Source organism: Anarhichas minor, unplaced genomic scaffold (assembly GCF_050575085.1).
Source record: "Anarhichas minor isolate MPS153535 unplaced genomic scaffold, ASM5057508v1 ptg000048l, whole genome shotgun sequence".
Lineage (NCBI taxonomy): Eukaryota > Metazoa > Chordata > Actinopteri > Perciformes > Anarhichadidae > Anarhichas > Anarhichas minor.
Window position 1 is genome coordinate 1,142,501 of NW_027466494.1, and position 7,500 is coordinate 1,150,000.

The window sequence follows — 7,500 nt, forward strand, 5'->3', positions numbered from 1 at the left end:
TATATATAAGATATATAAGGTATATACATCAGGTATATAAGGTAAATAAGGTACATAGGTTATATAAGTTATATAAGGTATATAATGTAAATAAGGTATATAAATTGTATAATGCTGCGTTCACACCAAACGCGGCGCAAATTATTTGCGCGAGTAGATTACAACAAAGTCTATGCACAGTTGCGATGAGACTGGAGTGACGCGAATGTGCGCTTGGCGCGGATTCGGGCGAAGTCGCGCGAATTCAAACTCAAACACGTGAGTTGAAATTTTTCAACTTCGGCGAAAAAATGGCGTGACGCTGCGACGCGATAGCCTATCAGCGTTTAGATGTTTTTCCTGTCATCACTGACGTCCTGCTATTGTTGAATCAGGAAATAAATACTGTAGCCGTCTGTGTTCACCCAGAGCTCACCGACCCATCAGAGCTCCATTGAGAAGACAAGTATTTTAAAAGTTATTTGCTTGTCGTCTTGCGGAGAGAACTAACAAAGCTAACAAAACATGAATTCAGACAAATCGGCATCATTACGTAGTTATTTCGGAGTCCCTTTTTGTCGGTTTATTGCTGTTAAATCACAGCCAAATCAGTTTATTTTGTGTTCATACAGCTGTAGTAAACAGCGACATGTGGCTCACTAGACACAGTGAACACAGCTCGATAAAATCCATGGAGCTCCTCTGGACAATGTTATGAACCAGACATGACGCCGTTTAGTTTCCCGGGATATCTGTGACTTCCACAACACGTACTAAGCAGAAATAGAGGTTATTTTTCCATGGTTGATGGCGGACAGTTGAACGGCTTTCAGGGCGATAAGCCACACCCCCTCTCCGGCGCGTCCAGCGCGATTCACGCGAATGAACACAAATGGTCCCCGGCGAGACCGGCGGTGCGAATGACGCGATTGGTGTGAACCCGGCATAAGGTGTATAAGTTATATAAGGTAAATAAAGAAGTGAACTCTGACTCATGTGATGGATCAGAAGCTGCAGACAATAGACGCTACGACTTTAACATCACATCAAAGGGCGTGAACACAAAAAACTCTCAATATGAACAGAAAGAAATTATAAAAATGAATCCCAAAAAACAGAAATACACAACCTTTTCTTCAGTTTCACTTTCAGCTGCTTGAAAACTAAACAATCCAACAAGCTTTAATATTTGAATCCTCAATTTCAACTCAACCTCTTTAACTGTTCATTAATATGTAAATATCTCAATTAAATAGGTATATATGTATACATATATGTATAAATAAGACTGCTTCCAGTCTTTGTGCTAAGCTAGGCTAACCGTTTCCATCTGATTCCAGTCTTTGTGCTAAGCTAAACATGATTCACAGATTTATCATAAGGACTCTGGATGATAAAGTGAACCTAATCAGAGCTGAACGTACCTGAGAGGTTTCCTCTGGTCCATCAATAAACGTCCAGGAGTCCACTTTATAGATCAATAATCATATAGATCAATAATCATATAGATCCAATAACAACAATCATATAGATCCAATAATCATATAGATCCAATAAGAAGAATCATATAGATCCAATAATCATATAGATCCAATAACAACAATCATATAGATCCAATAATCGTATAGATCTAATAAGAAGAATCATATAGATCCAATAATCACATAGATCCAATAACAACAATCATATCGATCCAATAATCATATAGATCCAATAAGAAGAATCATATAGATCCAATAATCATATAGATCCAATAACAACAATCATATAGATCCAATAATCATATAGATCCAATAAGAAGAATCATATAGATCCAATAATCATATAGATCCAATAATCATATAGATCCAATAAGAAGAATCATATAGATCCAATAATCATATAGATCCAATAAGAAGAATCATATAGATCCAATAATCATATAGATCCAATAAGAAGAATCATATAGATCCAATAATCATATAGATCCAATAATCATATAGATCCAATAAGAAGAATCATATAGATCCAATAATCATATAGATCCAATAAGAAGAATCATATAGATCCAATAATCATATAGATCCAATAAGAAGAATCATATAGATCCAATAATCATATAGATCCAATAAGAAGAATCATATAGATCCAATAATCACATAGATCCAATAAGAAGAATCATATAGATCCAATAATCATATAGATCCAATAATCATATAGATCCAATAAGAAGAATCATATAGATCCAATAATCATATAGATCCAATAAGAAGAATCATATAGATCCAATAATCATATAGATCCAATAATCATATAGATCCAATAAGAAGAATCATATAGATCCAATAATCATATAGATCCAATAAGAATAATCATATAGATCCAATAATCATATAGATCCAATAAGAAGAATCATATAGATCCAATAATCATATAGATCCAATAAGAAGAATCATATAGATCCAATAATCACATAGATCCAATAAGAACAATCATATAGATCCAATAATCACATAGATCCAATAAGAACAATCATATAGATCCAATAAGAACAATCATATAGATCCAATAACAATAATCATATCGATCCAATAAGAACAATCATATAGATCCAATAACAATAATCACATAGATCCAATAAGAACAATCATATAGATCCAATAATCATATCGATCCAATAAGAACAATCATATAGATCCAATAATCACATAGATCCAATAACAATAATCACATAGATCCAATAAGAACAATCATATAGATCCAATAATCATATCGATCCAATAAGAACAATCATATAGATCCAATAATCATATAGATCCAATAAGAAGAATCATAAGAAGAATCCATCAGATCCAACAGATCGTCCTCGTCCAGGTGCGTCCACATCCTGCCGCTCACTGAAAGGTAATGAGAGATGAAACAAGCTCTCTCTCTCTCTCCCTCTCTCTCTCCGTCTCTCTCTCCCTCTCTCCCTCTCTCCCTCCCTCTGTCTCTCTCTCCCTCTCTCTCTCTCTCCCTCTCTCTATCTCTCCCCTGAGAGCAGATCACCTGAACCATTGGCGGAGGAGATAAGAAGGCTCTGCTCTGAATAATGAGGTCGCTGCCTAGCGGCTAAGAGCTGGAAGTGATTCATCAAACACAGGTAACAGACGTAGAAGAGTATGTGGACGGTTATCCCACAGGGTGTCAATATATGTATGGCCACCTATTGAAGCTAGTACAGACCAGTAGATCCCAGTTACTTCTTCATGAATCTGTGGGAACGTTGTGACGATGAAACAAACAAACAGAGAAGAACTTGACAGTCCAGCAGGAGCTCAAAATACTTACTACTACAACCTAAATATACTGATTACAACTAATCCATATTAGTAGTAAACGCTCTTGTGCATGATCATGATTATTGATCATTGATCCTCAGAAGATCTACATGACAGTTTAGTGATGACGTTCAGCATGAAATATTTATAAAAACACAAGGAAATAAAACTTCTTAATTTGAGGTAATATTTCTACCAGAAAGGAGTTTCCCTCTGCTTCTCTTCTTTGCGCTAAGCTAGGCTAATGTTTCTGTCTGCTTCCAGTCTTTGTGTATATATATTTATATTAGTGCTGGGCAAGTTAACGAGTTAATTTCGCGTTAACGCATTCATTCATTAACGGCGACAATTATTTTATAGCGCGTTAACGCATTTTTTAATTTTATTATAATTTTTTTTTTTTTTTTTTGAAAGACAAGAGACAATACATTTACATAACAATAAGAGGATAGCAAGAACAGTGGACTAAAAGCCAGCAAACATCCTATAGTCAGTTGTGTATATGTGTGTGTGTGTGTGTGTGTGTGTGTGTGTGTGTCCTTGAGCCTTTTGAGATGGGAAAAAAGTAAATAATAATAATAATAATTAAAAAACAAACAACAAAAAAAAAAATAAAGAGAGAAGCTGCACCAGCTGTTGCTCTCCCTGGAGACTACTGGACATCGCTGCGGTAAAGTCAGCAGACACTCAGATCTCCGTGGTCAACTCAGCAGACACTTACATGTTAGTGCACCTATATGCTGACATTCATGGTAAACGCATTTAAACGGCACAGATCGGGAGCGAGCGAAGGACTTTGAAAGTTAGCGGAAAGATTAACGTGAGACAACATCCGGTTTCTTCAGACGAACATCCGGTTTTCAGAATAAGATGCCAACAAAGTATGAATTATATTCACATTAAGTATAAAACATGCTACCTGCATCTCCTGAACCAAATGTTATTGCCCTTTTGTTCATATAGCAGTACTTTTAAAATAAAAGTGCGCAATACACTACTTTTGAATTCATTATTGAATTTTGCCATAACAATGAGATTAATCGCGATTAATCGCAAAAAATCCATGCGATTAATCGCGATTAAATATTTTAATCGTTTCCCAGCACTAATATATATATATATACATATATGTGTGTGTATATATAATCCTGTTTTCTGTGACAGTGCTGGACCTTCAGATGAAGTCCTGGCAGCAGAAACAGATCATTTCTTTGGAATGTAGACGAGGTTCTAAGAATGGAGAGAAATCCCTCAAAGACATGGGGGGGGGGGGGGAGTTTCCATGGCGACCTGTTGGCAGACTGATGTGTAATTACAGTCACCACATCCCAGCTTGTTCCTCCATGTGGTCGACCAGAAAACAAAAAGAGAGTCGCTCTGTAATTCACCCCTCAAAGGGAGGAGGGAGGAGGTTTAAAAAAAACACAACCACAGAGAGAACTTCAGGATATTTTATTCTCCGACTGAAACACAAGTTTCTGAGCTCCAAAAACAGCTGAAGAGCAACAGAAAGACAAAAACCCAAAATAATATATTATGATATAGTCACCAGAAGTCTTAAGTGCATCTCCTTTTAAACAAGCATCTAAGAGCATAAACCAGAGCAGAAGTACAGAAACAAACTAGTATGAATACAATAAGTGCTAAGTGGAAGGCTCGGGGTAGTACTTCTTGATGAAAGATGGGCAGCGACTCTGCTGTCGTGACGTCAGTGGGGAGTTCATTCCACCACTGTGGGGCCAGGACAGGAAACAGCCGTGACCGGGTCGATCGGCTGCAGGGATCTCTGAGCGACGGGGCAACCGATCACCCCGAGGCAGCAGAGCGAAGTGGTCGGGCGGGGGTGTAGGGCTTGACCGTGGCCTGGAGATAGGAAGGAGCTGTTACTTTCACTGCCCTGTAGACTAGCTAGTATAAAAAACGTTTATCAGTGGTGGGCCGTCAGGGCCTGCAAGGCCTTCTCTGCTGGCCTAAACAGAATCACAAAATTATAGCTATTTTATCATTTAATAATTTTTCTTAAATACACTACATGTATTATAATATTTTCCCATTATCTTATGTTCTCATTGCACAGCTACTGTCTTCCTCAGTTGCTCTGCTTCCAGTGCAGCTTGTTTTAAGTAGAGCTTTTATCCAATCAGATCTCACCTCTGTGTCTCTAGGTAAGAAGAGAGGCCTGCAGACTCACAAGTGCATCCATGTGCAGTTTAAGTGAATGGGGACGATGTTGTTGATTGTCATAGTGTTCAACCAATCAGATCTTTAGTTTGACATGTTGGGCGTATTCTTTGACGTGTCAGAGCCTGCTAGCTGGACTACAAGTACGTGATTGGTCAGTGGGCTAGCCTGACATGTTGGGTGGTGACAATCCCAATATCTGCTGCCTCTGTGAGCGAACATTTTCATCCTCAAACGCATTAAAACGTATTCAAGAGATACAACTGGGGAGGCTCGACTGTCTTCACTGGCGTCCATGAATGGAGAAGGACTTCTTACTGGAACTAAAACACACGGATGTACTGAACAACCATGAGATTAAACTCTTTGTTAACAAAGAAAGGAGGATGGACTTTGTCTTTAAATAGTGAACAGCAGCTCTGGTAAGTGAACTACTTTGTTTGTACATCTGCAGTAGCGTTACTACTGTGTTCATGTGTCTATGGTGTCGTTTTTATGATATGGTGAATATTGTTCCCTCTGATGTGAATAATATTTGAATGGCTCGTGCTCTTCAGTGTGCGGATGAATACGTGTTTTAGCGCTGCAGTGTTGCTGGATTGATTTGTTGCTTTGTTGTCATATAAATACATGTGACTGGTTCTTGTGAGTTGTTCCTGTCATTGTGTTTATTACGTTGATTATGACTTTATGCATTGAAGGTGTGTCTGTGTGTGTTTGTTATCAATGTAGAAGGTGTGTGAGTGTGTGTAGGTCTGTGTGTGTGTGTGTGTGTGAGTGTGTGTGTGTGCGTGTAGGTCTGTGTGTGTGGGTGTGTGTGTAGGGTTAACGCTTTGTTTTTAACCGACTTACTAACTCAAGGTGTTAAAACCTGATTAAAGTTTTCAGTGACTTGACTCGTTCAAAGAGGAACTACTGCTTGTCGTTCCTCCACCTTCTACACTGATAACACACACACACACACACACCTTCTACACTGATAACACACACACACACACACACACCTTCTACACTGATAACACACACACACACCTACACCTACACACACACACACACACACACACACTCACGCCACCTCATCAGATAACCTCACAGGTCCAAACAAAACTATTCACATTTCAGCACATTCAGGGTGTTCACATTACATTTATTAATATGACTACTACACTGTAGTATTTCCAGTACTAGTATAACTAACCCTGTACTACTTCTGACGGAAGAGGTTCTAAATAAAAGAATACAACCAGTTTCCTGTCTGAGGTGAACAGAATGATGAGGAAGAGTATGAAGGTGGAGCTGTCTACATGAAGAGGAAGAGTGTGAAGGTGGAGCTGTCTACATGAAGAGGAAGAGTGTGAAGGTGGAGCTGTCTACATGAAGAGGAAGAGTGTGAAGGTGGAGCTGTCTATATGAATAGGAAGAGTGTGAAGGTGGAGCTGTCTACAGACTTTAACTTTCATCCTATCAGCAGCAGAATGTCGGTTTAAGCTCCGCCCCTCTGATTACAGAGACTATGTGAAGAAAAACACTTCTGCTACTCTCTGATAAGACCTGTGTGTGTGTGTGTGTGTGTGTGTGTGTGTGTGTGTGTGTGTGTGTGTGTGTGTCGGGGGGGGGGGGGTGAGAGGGTGCGTTTTAATGAAGAAGGTGAGAAGTGTGAACATCTCTTTTCTTGTGTTTTTGTTGCAAAACATAATCAGTATGTAGACCGAGAAGTGTGAGTGTGTGTTTAAAGTGTGTGTGTGTGTGTTTATGTGTGTGTGTGTGTGTATCTGTGTATGTGTATAGGTGTGTGTATGTCTGTGTGTGTAAAGTGTGTGTGTCATATATAAATAAGGATCCAGCTGAAGGTAGAAACAGTAAAAAGTGTCTTTTGAACTCTGGATCTTGTTCTACATGCGTTTTGAAGCCGATCAAACCTCATCTTTCTGTGTAAGTGTTCAATTAATCATCAGCCTCTGTGGAAGCTACGGGGCTACCCCCCCTACCCCCCCCCCCCCCCCCCCCCCCCAAAGTAAAAATGTAGGTTGCCTTAAGAGAA

General features: G+C 38.9%; 1 protein-coding gene and 1 long non-coding RNA gene across 17 annotated transcripts in view; one reads left to right on the top strand and one right to left on the bottom strand.

The window, feature by feature from the left end:
• zeb2a (zinc finger E-box binding homeobox 2a) overlaps positions 1–7,500 on the bottom strand; it is a 65,714-nt gene that overhangs the window by 40,502 nt on the left and 17,712 nt on the right. For 2 of the 14 annotated variants that reach the window (XR_012959397.1, XR_012959396.1), the window contains exon 4: positions 4,716–5,141. The exons of the other annotated variants lie outside the window; for them this stretch is intronic. The gene's annotated coding sequence lies outside the window, so the exon portion shown is untranslated. Of the gene's footprint in view, positions 1–4,715; positions 5,142–7,500 lie in introns of those variants that run through there. 14 annotated transcript variants of the gene reach the window in all.
• The window catches only part of LOC142971658 (uncharacterized), a 15,644-nt gene continuing 12,863 nt past the window's right edge, over positions 4,720–7,500 (top strand). Inside the window, exons 1-2 of one of the 3 annotated variants that reach the window (XR_012959400.1) lie at positions 4,747–6,819; positions 6,890–7,391. This is a non-coding gene — a long non-coding RNA (uncharacterized LOC142971658). Of the gene's footprint in view, positions 7,392–7,500 lie in introns of all 3 variants that reach the window. The other 2 variants (XR_012959398.1, XR_012959399.1) reach the window with 2 other exon arrangements.